We start from the raw sequence: 13,121 nt of genomic DNA, 5'->3' as shown, positions 1-13,121 counted from the left end.
CAAATGCACCAATCAGCACTCTGTGTCTAACTCAGGGATTGTAAACGCACCAATCAGCACTCTTTATCAAAATGGACCAATCAGCTCTCTGTAAAACGGACCAATCAGCTCTCTGTAAAATGGGCCAATCAGCAGGGTGTGGGTGGGGCCAGATAAGGGAATTAAAGCAGGCTGCCGGAGCCAGTAGAGCCAGTAGAGGCAACCGGCTCAGGTCCCTTTTCACATCATGGAAGTGTTGTTTTTTCACTGTTGGCAATAACTCTTGCTGCTGCTCACTCTTTGGGTTTGCACCACCTTTATGAGCTGTAATGCTCACCATGAAGGTCTGCAGCTTCACTCCTGAAGCCAGCAAGAGCATGAACTCACAGGGAGGAATGAACAACTCTGGAGGGGAGGAATGAACAACTCCAGATGCGCTGCCTTTAAGAGCTGTAACATGCACTGTGAAGGTCTGCAGCTTCACTCCTGAAGCCAGCGAGACCACGAACCCACTAGAAGGAAGAAACTGTGGACACATCTGAACATCTGAAGGAACAAGCTCCGGACACACCATCATTAACTGTAACACCCACTGCGAGGGTCCGTGGCTTCATTCTTTTAAGTCAGCGAGACCAAGAACCTACCAATTCTGGACGCAGTGTTATCACAGCTCACTGCAGCCTGGAGCTGCTGGCCTGAAGTGATCCTCCTGCCTCAGCATCTTGAGTAGCTAGGACCACAGGCACACACCAGACACTTGTCTAATTATTTAAATTTTTTTGTAGAGACTGGGTCTTGCTATATTGTCTAGGCGGGTCTTGAACTCTTGGCCTCAAGTGATCCTCCTGCCTTGGCCTCTCAAAGTGCTGGGATTACAGGTATCATCTCCCGTGTCTGGCCCAATTTGATCTTTGAGGTCTTTTCCAATGGGACTCACTGTGTCATTATGACCCCTTTCTTTCTGGGAAAGGGCCCACACCAAAGCCCTTGTGATAGTGGGTCCCTGTTCCACTGCTGCATCCATGACCCATTCTCCCTCTTTTGGGATGGTTTTCTGGCTGGTCTCCTAGGTTCCCACTGCCACTCTCACCTCTATACAATCTGGAGTGGGTTGAATAGTGTCCTTCTGAAACTCACATCCACCCAGAATGGGACCTTATATGTTACCTTTGCAGATGTAATTAGTCAAGATAAAGTCATACTAACTTAGGCTCTAAGTCCAATGGCTGGTGCCTTTATAAGAAAAGGAGAGGATAAGGCCAGGTGTGGTGGCTCACGCTTGTAGTCCCAGCATTTTAGGAGGCTGAGGCTGGGGAATCACTTGAGGTCAGGAGTTCGACACCAGCCTGGCCAACATGGCGAGACTCAGTCTCTACTAAAAATACAAAAATTAGCCAGGCGAGGTGGTGGGCGCCTGTAACCACAGCTACTTGGGAGGCTGAAGCAGAGGAATTGCTTGAATCCGGGAGGCAGAGGTTGCAGTGAGCTGAGATCAAGCCACTGCACTTCAGCCTGGGCAACAGAGTGAGACTCCATCTAAAAAAAAAAGAAAGAAAAGGATGCATGATGGAGGAGAATGCCATGTGAAGATGGAAGTGGAGACTGGAGTGATGAGGCTACAAGCCAACAAACACCAAGGATTGCAGGAGCCACCAGAAGCTGGGAGAGAGACATGGAACATGAGAGCTTCCAGAAGAAACTAACCCTGCTGACATCTTGGTTTTGGACTTCTCACCTCCTGAGCTGGGAGAGAATAAATGTCTGTTGTTTTGAGCCACCCATTTGTGATCATTGGTTATGGCAGCCCTAAAAACTAATGTACCATCTTTCTATAGAGTGAAACTCATTACCGTGCTGATATGGTTTGGGTCTTTGTCCCTGCCCAAATTTCATGTCAAATTGTAATCCTCAATGTTGTTGGGTCCTAGTGGGAGGTGATTGGTTCATGAGGGTGGATTTCCCCTCTGGTGCCGTTCTCACGATAGTGAGTTACCACAAGATCTGCTCTTTTAAAAGTGTGTGGCACTTCCACTCTTTCTCTCTCTTCCCCATTTGGTAAGACGGGCCTGCTTCCCCTTTGCCTTCCGCCATGGTTATAAGTTTCCTGAGGCCTTCCCAGAAGCCAGCATCATGCTTCCTGTACAGCCTGTGGAACTGTGAGCCAGGTAAACCACCTTTCTTTGTAAATTACCCAGTCTCAGGTATTTCTTTATAGTGGTGTAAGAATGCACTAATACACATGCTCTTGCTCAAGACCCTTCAGTGGCTTCCATGGATCACAAAGGAAAGCCTCAATTCTTCAGGGTGTTCTATAGAGTCATTCATGACTTTGCATCTGTTGGTTGCACCTCTGCCCAGATACACTCTTTTCTGCAGCCACTCTGAGTACTTCTGAAACATGCTGAACTCCTGGAAACACATTATACCTTCTGTAGGCAATGCTGTTTCTCTCTTCTCTCACTTGGAAAACTACTCATCCTTCAAGACCCAACTTAAGTATCATCACCATTATGAAGCCTTCGTAAGCACCCCCTTCTTCAATTCTCCCTCCGCTGGCTGAGTTAGTCATGCTTCTCTGTGTTTCCAGAGCATATTGATCAAGTCTCTTTTCTTGGAACACTGAGCTCATGCACTAAAGTTACTTGTTTTATGCATCTGCCCCTATTCAGGTAGGGATCTGATCCTGAGATCAGAGCTGACCTTGTAAGGGATCAGTGAGTGTTTGTTGCTTGACTAAATGAAAGTTGGAGGAAAGTGACATTATTTAACAGGAGATGCAACAGCTGGAAGGTGGCAAGGACAAAAAAGGACATAAAGGACAAAGATATTCAATTTTCCCATTCAGTCTTGGGGAGACCAGTTGCCCATATGGTCGTGCATGCCATGCCTTGGTCACCCATGAGAATTACTGTTTTCTGTGCATCCATGGGGGTATTCATTCTGGGAGTAACTAGAAAGTGCAACTGTGCTTTTAGGGGATGCCTGGAAGGCAGTGAGAGGTCTCCTTGGGCTTTGCCAGAGGCACGGAGTATGTCCCTGCCTGGACTACCACATGGTGGGTGGACGCTAAGCATGTAGATCTCTTGAAGCATGAAATTACCCCGTTTCCTTTGTAACAGGCAGAAGGAACTAGGGAAAATGCTTTTAAGAAGAAAAAGGAGAGACGTTGGGGAGACAAGAGACAATAATGCGGATTTTAGTATCAGACAGACATAGGTTTCAAATCCTCAAGCTTCTGCTTCCCAGTGGAGTGACCTTGGACAAGTCCTTTATCTTCTCTGAGCCTCTGTGTTCTCATTTCTACCATGGTGAAGGTGCTTATAACAATACTTGCTTTGCGGTACAGTTGTAACAATTAAACTTAGTGAACGCAGAATGCCTGGCATGTAGCAAGCTATTGGTAAATGGAATCTGTCATTTTTTATCTAGCATGATGATTATTAGTTCCACAAATATTTTCTGGGGGCCTATTAAGGGCCTGTCATAGTTCCAGCATCTTGAGACTCTAAAATGCTTAAGCTCAAGATGATCAGGGCTGTTAAACACTGTTTTACAACACCAAACATGGCGTGTGTACGTGCTCACTTCCTGAAGGTGCTGGTTAAAGTCTGATGGCTTCATTGTAGCCCTGTTGCACCAGAAGAGGTCATCTGACCTTGTGTCATTTATTAAATGAATCCTTATTTCCTTGCTCTATCCCTTCACTGAAAACGTCACACAAAAGCAGGAAGCTCCAGACTGATATTTCTTTCCTCTTGAAGCCTGTCCAGGTGTGGGCACGAGTTGCCACTTTGAAGGCTCTTTTCTAAGCCACTGGGAGAAAATTTCATTTGCAAAGCTTTCCCTGTGTCTTGCTCTCCAAGGGCGAGTTGATTAAGCACGTTTGTCTGCATTTATTCCATGTACATTTCAAAAGTTGTTTACTGCAGCTACATTTTAAAAATATAAACATGCTCCCTGTTTAATGCAGGTACAAATCTCCAGGATGTGCATTTTTGAGCCTAGGGCGTAGGTGGAGATGCAGACAAAATAAATACAATTCGGGAGCAGCGAAAGCAAAACAAGGAATCATTTGTGAAAGAGAATGACTGCAGGAAGTATAAAATCAGAAATACGCTTTGGAACTCTTGGATGCTATTGTGAAATGCATTTTCCCCCTCCTCCCTTTCCAAGGAAAACTTAAACCATATTTCCTGCACAATGAAATCTTTGAAATGGCCCAAATCTCATTTTAACAAAAACACATGATTGAGTTTGTCTAATTAGAGATTTAATGAGCCGTAAAATGTATGGTGAGTACCTGGCAACCCTCAGAATTCTTTCTTTTTTGTGACAGGATCTTGCTCTGTCACCCAGGCTGGAGTGCAGTGGTGCAATTACAACTCACTGCAGCCTCAATCTCATGGGCTCAAGTGATTCTGTCACCTCAGCCTGCTAAGTAACTGGGACCATAGGCGTGTGCCACCATGACTGTCTGATATTTTTAATTTTTTGTATTTTTGTAGTGATGGATTCTTGCCGTGTTGCCCAGGGTGGTCTCAAACTCCTTGTCTCAAGCAGTCCTCCTGCTTTGGCTTCCCAAAGTGCTGGGATTACAGGCATAAGCCACTGCACCTGGCCACAAAACTGTTATATAGTACTTGCACCTCACAAACACGAGACCCAGGGTCAGGATGTTCAACCTGGTTTCGTTTAGGAGGCAAAGTCCTCTGTTCTCCAGAAAGAGGTTTGTACAAACATGTGGTTCATGCATTGCCATGGCTGAGCATCAACTAGCATGGCTGACTGCAGCCTATGGCATTCCCTGATTGATTGATTCATTCATCCCGTAAATATTTATTGAGCACCACTTTGTGCTAGGCCTTATGCTGTGGTGTTTGGTATTGGGGATAACCATGATCATAACAGTCATTTTATTGAGTGCTTATTATGCACCCTGCGTTGGGTAAGAACTTGGCATGGCATCTCTCATTTGATCTCCACCACAACTCTACTAGGCAAATGTTACTATTATTATCACCATTTTACAGATGAGAAAACCAGCCAGGACTAATTCAGCCATAATTCCAAACTCTCAGGAAGAACCTTATTGGCCTAGCTTGGGTTAAGTGTCCACTTCTCCTCACAGCAGAGGTGAAGAGAGTGGAGCTGTGTCACTTAGTTCAAAGCTGGCTACAGTCCAACAGGAGGCAGTTCTCAGAGAAACAGGGTCTCTGTGAGTAGCTGCCTTCTTCCATGTCTGCTGGGCTGCAGAGGGTGGATTTTGGGGAAGATGAAGTGATGGATATCCTAGACCAGTGATATCCTAGGTCTTGGGACCACTACACTGGGAGGTTTCACAGCATCTCCTACATCTGAACTCCACAGGACACCCCTTTCTCTAGAATAAATCACCCTTTCTTGATCTCTGAAAGGGTTTATGTTACTTATGACTGAGGGGGGCCTGAGTTAGCTGGTCTTGTAATCACAGATTGCTGAATACTTCCAGAGCTCTCTCCTGGGTTTTGGCTCCTGACCTCTGCAATATTGCACACCCAATTGCACAGTGGAGCAAAGCAATAGAATGAACAGCTGTCTCGAGCACTCAGACGTGCCACACAACTCACTGGTATGCTGCGGGACCCCACTGCAGAAAGCTTCCAGAAGGTGGCCACTTCAGACCAAGCATTTTTGCAGGGCTCAGAAGGAAGAAAAAGATACTGGACCTTCGCTAATCCTAATACAGAAAAGCCCTGTCAACCTACACAACAAAATTCTTTTAGCTTTCTCTAGGAGTACCAACAACAACAGTAATAACAGCGCTAACGATAGCTCTCATTTGCTAGGTGCCAGACACCGCAGCATCACATGACATGCACATTACTCTGCAGCATGCACATTACATGCACTTTTCTGTTTGACATTCACAACAACCCTTTCCGGTAGAGGTTATTATTGCTGTCATTGTGCAGAGGCAGAAACTGAGGCCCAAGAGGGCCAAGTAACTTGCCCAAAGGCACATGGCTATGAGGTATGGGTGGTGACTCTCCAATCCGGATCGGTCTGAGGCTAGAGCTCAAGTTCTAACATTATATCCATGCCTAAGACATTAAGGTATTGTCTGGTACTTCAGCAATTTGATGATTATTGTTGAAGTCCTCAGGATCTGCAGCTCAGAATGTCCTCTATAAGTCCTGAAAGCACCCAGACGTGGATGGCATTTTAAGAAAAGACACACACACACATACACATAGACACATACTTGGAAAAAGAAGTCACACTGGCATGAATGGTGACAGTAGGTGCTGCTGGTCCTACTGTGGCTTAGAGGAGCTCAGAATAGCCACAGAGACGTGTGGGTAACAGTCCATTTTCTGATGCTTCTTGAATTTGGTTCATCTCAGCATCCTCAAATCCTCCCCTCACATTTTATAAAAAGTAAAGTCATGCAGAACTGGGTGCTTCATTGAGGAATGTGGTTAAGACCTAACCTAAAATGAGAAATGGCATCACACAAAATCCTGAATGTGTATTGAGGTCTGACTAGGTGGCCTGAGGTTAAACAGCAGGAAATTAAGCCAAGTGGCATGGCTGCCCCGCCTGGAAGCACTGCTGCTTTTTAGAACTTTTGTAAAAATAAATGTCAATGAGGGCAAAAGGAATGAGCTCTTTAAAAATAAATGCACCTGCCACTGTTCTTGCTTAAGATCATCTAACTCCTTGCTACTCAAAGTGTGGCTCGGGAACTAGAAGCATCTGTGTCACCTGGGGGCTTGTCAGAAAAGCAAGTCTCAGCCCTACTCTGAGCTGCTGAATTCAAATCTGCATTTCCACAAGGATCTCCAAGTGATTCCTTGCAGATTAGAATTTGAAAAGCAGAGAGCTTCCTTTGGTCATCAAAGAACTTATCTTGGCATCACTGTACTGAAAGAATGACCACTCTCTGAGGGGTCCATCCACATTCATTCATTTGTCCATTCATTCATTCATTCATTCATTCACCCATTCACTGATTCATCTATTTAAAAAATATATTGATTATCCACTAAATGTCAGGCACTGGGGCTGTGACTGTAAACAGAAGAGATGTGATGTATAGAATGGTGGGAGAGAAAGACATTAAACAAACATTTATTTAGTTATTATAGTAAGTACCAGGATAAATTTAGTAAGCACAACAAACACAGTGTTTTAGGGCCCTGACCTGCTTACTGACAGGGAGCACCTGCAGGGAGGATTAGGGAAGGTGTCTTTGGGAAGTAGTATCTAAACAGACCCAAAGAAGGACAAAAGTGTGTTTATTAAGGGAATGTTCTGGGCGGCAGGAATGGCTTGTGCAAATGCCTGGAGGTGGGAAGATGTGAGGTATATTGAAGCCTTGTCTTTTACGATTTGAGAATGGCATTATGGTAGCATTACATGTAATAGTGAGATGTTAGGAGCCCTTCCTCCCTTAGGAGAGAGATTTGATGACCTATTTATTTTATGTATGAAAATATGCATCATTACAGACTAAACAGACATATTTCCCTCTGGAGAAAGTCTACTTCTTTCATGTGGCCACACACTGACCAGGAGTCAGGGTGTCTTCCTGATGCAGAGAAGAGAAAGTCATCTTTGTCTTCCATTTGCATTTTCCATTTAGTTTTCAATTCATCAGCCACTAATGGTAATGTGTGCAAAGCCACTACCCAAATGAATGGCAAGCTTGCTCTGTGTATGTGTGTGTGTGTGCATGCCTGTGTGTTGGTGGTGATTTGTGGAAGTGATGGGAGGTGGGTAGGGGGGCTAACCCTAAAGATGCCTTGGGTCTGGGGCTCAGGGGCTCAGACTTACCATGATCGACAATCCTCTGCCATTTCCCACTCTACTTGCTTCTTTTCTAAGCCTGTCTAGTATGTTACAGCTTTGTGAGCACAAGTAGTGTATTTGGGAGGTGATCCTGGGAAACCCCCATAGGAGAGTGGGACAAGGAGAGGAAGGTATGTTAATGAGCAAGCAGGTGACCACCGTGGGCAACATGGGACTCAACCCTGCTGGCACCACAGGGGAATAATATAGAGTTGGAGTCAGCAAACTTGTCTAGAAAGGGCCACACCATAAATACTAGGCTTTTGGGGGTATACAGTCTCTTGTACAACTCTGCCCTTGTAGTATGAAGGCAACCATAGACCATATGTAAAGAAATGGGCGTGGCTGTGTTCCAGTATAACTTTATTTATAAAAACAAGTGGTCAGCCAGATTTGGCTGGTGAACTGTAGTTTGTTTACTCTTGATATAGAAGATGTCTCAGAATTGTTGCATCTGAAGGCAAGGCAACTGAGGTACTTATGTGTTATCATTTGTCTGCCATTGGTAAAGGGATGCTCCTTAAGGCATTGCCTTCTTGTCCCTTCTGAACTGCCCCAGACCACAGACAGAGAGCCACAGGTGCTACTGTGGGAAGCCATGAATGTGCACGAGCATGGGAAGAGCCAAGAAAGGGGACTATTTTATAATGAGTGAAGTAAGACTCAGAGAGGGCAAATGATGGTATGAGATCACAAGAAAGGTAGTGGTCATGATCAAAACAGAGCTGATCCCTAGGCTGTTTGTACATGGTGATACTCTAAAAGTAGGAAACTTTGTGCAGTGTTTTCCAGTTGCATTTTAACATCTGTCTAGGAACTTTTGTTCTGAAGCACGCCATTTAGAAAGCATGTCACCATAACCTATTCCACGAAATGGATTTTCTTCTGCTCCCCAAACTGTTATAGAAGCACTTGAGAATCAAAGTAAGAACAAAGATACATAATTTAAGTGTTTATTCTTAAGAACCTTTTAAAATGTCTTGATTATATGTGTTTCCAAGATGTACATATAGAAACTTTGCAAATCAATGAAAAGAGAGCAAACTACCTAGTAGAAAATAGGGCAAATAATACAAATAAGGTAATTCTCCAAAGAGAAAATATAAATAAACAATGAATATATAGATGATCCTCAATCTTGACAATCAGGTAGGTACAAGAAAACAACAACATGTCCTCTTTGCCCATCACACTGGCAGAAACTTAAATGCCTTATTAAAGGGTGGATGAAGATGCAAAGTAACTGGTACTTGGATATTCAAGTAGGCTGTGATTTGGTACAAATTTTCTGGAGGTTTATTTGATTAATAAAATCTGTTTCCTCTCACTTTCTTCTTCCAAGAACAAGAGAAGGAATCACAATTGGTCCATGACAGTCACGGTCATCTCATTCCTCTTGCCAGTGGCAGGTGTATGTGTGAGTTTGCAGCTCAATCCTGGCCAAGGGGATCCAAGGACTGCTGAAGAGGCATGTCTGCACATGTCACCTCGAACATCTCCAGCCATCATGTGATCTCTGGGGGAGGCATTCCCAACTCTCTGAGAGAAGCAGACCAGAAAGATGGAAAGAAAGCACCTGGCTCCAGGATGATGACATTGAGCCGATGAATTAACCACCTTTGTGCTGCTCTAACCTTCAGAGTTCACCTTAACATGAGAAAATAAAACCCTTATTGCTTAGCCACTGGGATCTTCTTTTATTTGCAGCCAAAAGTATCTTAACTGATATAATTATCTCTCCCATATAGAAATGGGGGCTTATGTGTCCAAATAGGCAATGTACAAGTATTTTATTATAGCATTGCATGTAATCGTGAGACATTAAGAGTAACCTGAAATGTGCGTCAGAGGGGACCTAGGGAAATAAACTGTGATTCAGTAACACTATGGAATTTGAGGCAGCCGTTAAAAGCAATTAGGTAAATGTTTATGTGCTGATCCCAACATCTCCAAGATCTCTAAGACATTTAAGTTTTAAGAAGTTGTGAAATAAATACATATATGGTATAATCCCATTTATGAAAAACAAAATAATCCTTAAAATAAAATGTGTAAAGATTCATATATATATACATTCATACCTATAGAAAAAGGGGGTGGGAGGAATCACATCATATACATAAAAGCATTTACCTCTGGAGCTGGGAGATGGGCAGGGGGTGAGAGTTAAGAGAAACTTGTGCTTTTTTATGTATGGCATTTGTCCTTTTAGCAACACAAATGAGTGAATTTAGGGCTTTGTCATAAAAAGATAATGTTTGGAAAATAGCCCACATGCTCATTGTAGAAAAATCTAGCAAATACTAGAATGCACAGATGTAAGTTTTGTTCAAACCGTGCAAGACAGAGATTTTTGTTGTTGTTGTTGTTGTTGTTTAGAAAAACACAATATTTCAGGTTTCCTGGGGGCAAAGAGGAACTTCTCTTCAGATCCTCAAATGATTTTCATGTGTGTGGCACAATTACTCGGGCAGAGTTCAGTGTTTTTAATCAAAAGCTACTTGTCAAGTAGGCAATGTCACTTTGCCTAGCCTGCGTAAACAAAGCTTTGTGAGGACTGGGTTTGGAAAGTGGAAGAGCTGAAACATTTAAATTGGAGTGTGTGTGTGTGTGTGTGTGTGAGAGAGAGAGAGAGAGAGAGAGAGAGAGACAGGGGGAGGGAGGGAGAAAGAGAGAGAGAGTTGAGGGGGAAGAGGGGAGGAGGATGGAGTACTCTGTGTGATGTACACAATTCTGGAGAATTCTCCATAGAAATATCCACCCTGTGTTTTCCAGCACCGGCTCTGCTCCTAATCACTTGGAACCATAAGAATTTGACCTTCCAAAGGAGACAGGCTTCCTCGCAATGCTCGGTTGGTAATGACTGAGTTGTAGGCACGGACTGTTTCGTAATTGCCTTCCAGTTGTCTCCTACATTTTTCTGAGTTGGGTACCATTAGTCTTAAGGCTCCTGTCATGTGGCCATTAAATCATTGTTTTCTCTGACAGCGTCATTTCTGCAAAACCCTGGAGAGAAAATACTACACATTTTCCAGGACTGGAATGCTGCCACCTGGTCATTATGCCCAGCAGCCCTCAGATGGCTACCCCTAAAGATGTGCACCTTTGGTGCAACCGCACCATGGCTCCCCAGACTAAACAGCTCACTGTTACTGGTTGTTTTTTTTTTTTTAGAGTGGAATTACCCTGGTCAGCAAGCACCCTCTAGCACTAATTTAGGAGACTGAGTCTGACAAATGGGTGTAAAGAAAAGAAGAATGGCAGGAAAAATATTGGTTTTCAGAAATCAAAAAGGATGCTTCTCTAAGGGTATCACTTATTTTTCCCTCCACCCCTGCAACCTACCCAGGGCAAGAGCAGAAGAAAAATTTTTCCAATAGGGTCTAATTGTTGTCTGAAATAAATGAGAACAGGGAGGTTTGAGGACTGCTGAACATGGACAGATGAGGTGGGAGGAATGGTCTTCATGAGTGATTTCCAACAGCCGAGCTGCAAGGCTGAATAAAGAGGATGCCAGCGAGTCCTTAACAAAACAACAAAAAACCAAGGCTTGCCGCCTTCAGGGATCATAATTTATTCATTCAACAAATAAATGGTTGAATGGTTAGTGGTTGTTCTGTGCTGGAAATTCTTCTAGGAGCTGGGGACACAGCAATGAACCAAGCAACGTCTCTATATCTTAACTGGGCTCTGAGTAGGAAAGAGATGGTGCACTCAAACTGGGAATTGGAGGAGGAGTTGAATAAAGGGACTATTTGCACAGACTGTTTGCATAGATCCCCCTACAAGGGATGGTGCAGTCCCCTGGGGCTAGCAACAGCAGGGAGCTGTTACCACCCTGAAGGGGCACAGAGGGGGAGCAGCGACTGGCAGTGAAGAGGTTAGTGGTAGGGAGAGGCCGTGTGACAGGAGCCAGGACCAGAGAATCACAAACAACCAAGTCTATGTAGCAAAAATGAGACTGGGAACAGAGACTCCAACCTTTCTATCTCCCTGCCCTTTTGTATTAGTCTGTTTTCAGGCTATTTATAAAGACATACCTGAAACTAGGTAATTTATTTTTTAAAAAAGAGGTTTAATGGACTCATAGTTCCACATGGCTGGGCCTCACAATCATGGTGGAAGGCAAAAGGCACGTCTTACGTGGCAGCAGGCAAGAAAGAATGCGAGCCAAGTGAAAGGGGGAAACCCTTTATAAAACCATCAGATCTCGTGAGACTTATTCACTATCACAATAACAGTATGGGGGAAACTGCCCCCATGATTCAATTATCTTCCATCAAGTCCCTCCCACCACATACGGGAATTATGGGAGCTACAATTCAAGATGAGATGTGGGTGGGGACACAGCCAAACCATATCACCTTTGATCTCCCAGCAGTGCTTTCTATTGGCTGAATCCAACTGGAGGCTGGAGAGCAAGGGAGGTCATTAAGTTGTCATTCTCCTGGGGCACAGAGCAGGGAGGAGAAGGGTGGCAAGTGGTTCTGGAGAGGCAAATGGTATATTTCCAGCACAGTCCTTGTCCTCAAGGAGTCAATATTCTACCTATGGGACACAGACCATAAACAAATAAGCCCATAGCTCTATAACACAATGTTGCCAGGACTTCATTAATCTAAGCAGCACCTCTGTGCAAATTAGAAAAAGCCACCCTCTCTCCAAATGAATGCAGCCCCGTGCCAGGGCACATGGTTTCGCCAGTGAAGCAAGGGCTGGATATCAGCCCCCTCACTCAATGTTTGGTCAGGAGCTTGTGCAGAACTCAACCCACAAAACACAATATCCTTCATGGCCAAGTGGTCAAGGTGTCATAAAGAAAATTGAGAATCCACGACTTGGAATGAGCTGGTGACAGGTGATGCCCAGAAATAGCTTTTCTAGGGCATTAGGCTTGGTCATACCAGTGACATGGTGACATGCTGCAAACACAGGGTCATTAAGGGGCCCTAAGGATGTCCAACAAGTTGCTCTCCCAGGACCAGCCCCTTGCAGCTCTCTGCAGACTTCACAGGTAGGCAGAAGCCAGGATGGGTCCCTTGTAAAGTTAGCCACCAGTGGGAGCTGCCCGGAGCTCGCAGGGAATGGCAGGTCTGTCTTCTCCCAGCTCCGGCTCCCTGAACTGTGATGAGCAATTTGTCTTTCAGCCTTGATCTGCTGTCAGTGGGGCTGACACTGACTCCAAGTATTAATTTCTTCTTGAGCTGTCTTACACTGCAGTCGACAGAGGGATGGAAAATGAAGTAGATTTGCCAGATACAGAAACTCATCACCCAGCTGCCTTTATTAGTGGTGAAGCTGCAGGGAGGAAG

General features: G+C 44.4%; 1 protein-coding gene and 1 long non-coding RNA gene across 7 annotated transcripts in view; one reads left to right on the top strand and one right to left on the bottom strand.

Annotated features, from left to right (window-relative positions):
• LOC106635409 (uncharacterized) overlaps positions 1 to 9,877 on the top strand; it is a 281,598-nt gene extending 271,721 nt beyond the window's left edge. The window contains exon 4 of one of the 4 annotated variants that reach the window (XR_008620511.2): positions 9,152 to 9,877. This is a non-coding gene — a long non-coding RNA (uncharacterized LOC106635409). The remainder of the gene's footprint in view (positions 1 to 9,151) is intronic. The other 3 variants (XR_001338734.5, XR_004665458.3, XR_001338735.5) reach the window with 3 other exon arrangements.
• Positions 1 to 13,121, bottom strand: part of CCDC60 (coiled-coil domain containing 60) — a 204,410-nt gene that overhangs the window by 143,456 nt on the left and 47,833 nt on the right. The gene's annotated exons all lie outside the window — the stretch shown is intronic.

Source organism: Pan paniscus, chromosome 10, assembly GCF_029289425.2.
Source record: "Pan paniscus chromosome 10, NHGRI_mPanPan1-v2.0_pri, whole genome shotgun sequence".
Taxonomy (NCBI): domain Eukaryota; kingdom Metazoa; phylum Chordata; class Mammalia; order Primates; family Hominidae; genus Pan; species Pan paniscus.
Note: the sequence above shows the minus strand (reverse complement) of the source record. Positions and strands in the feature narration are given on the sequence as shown.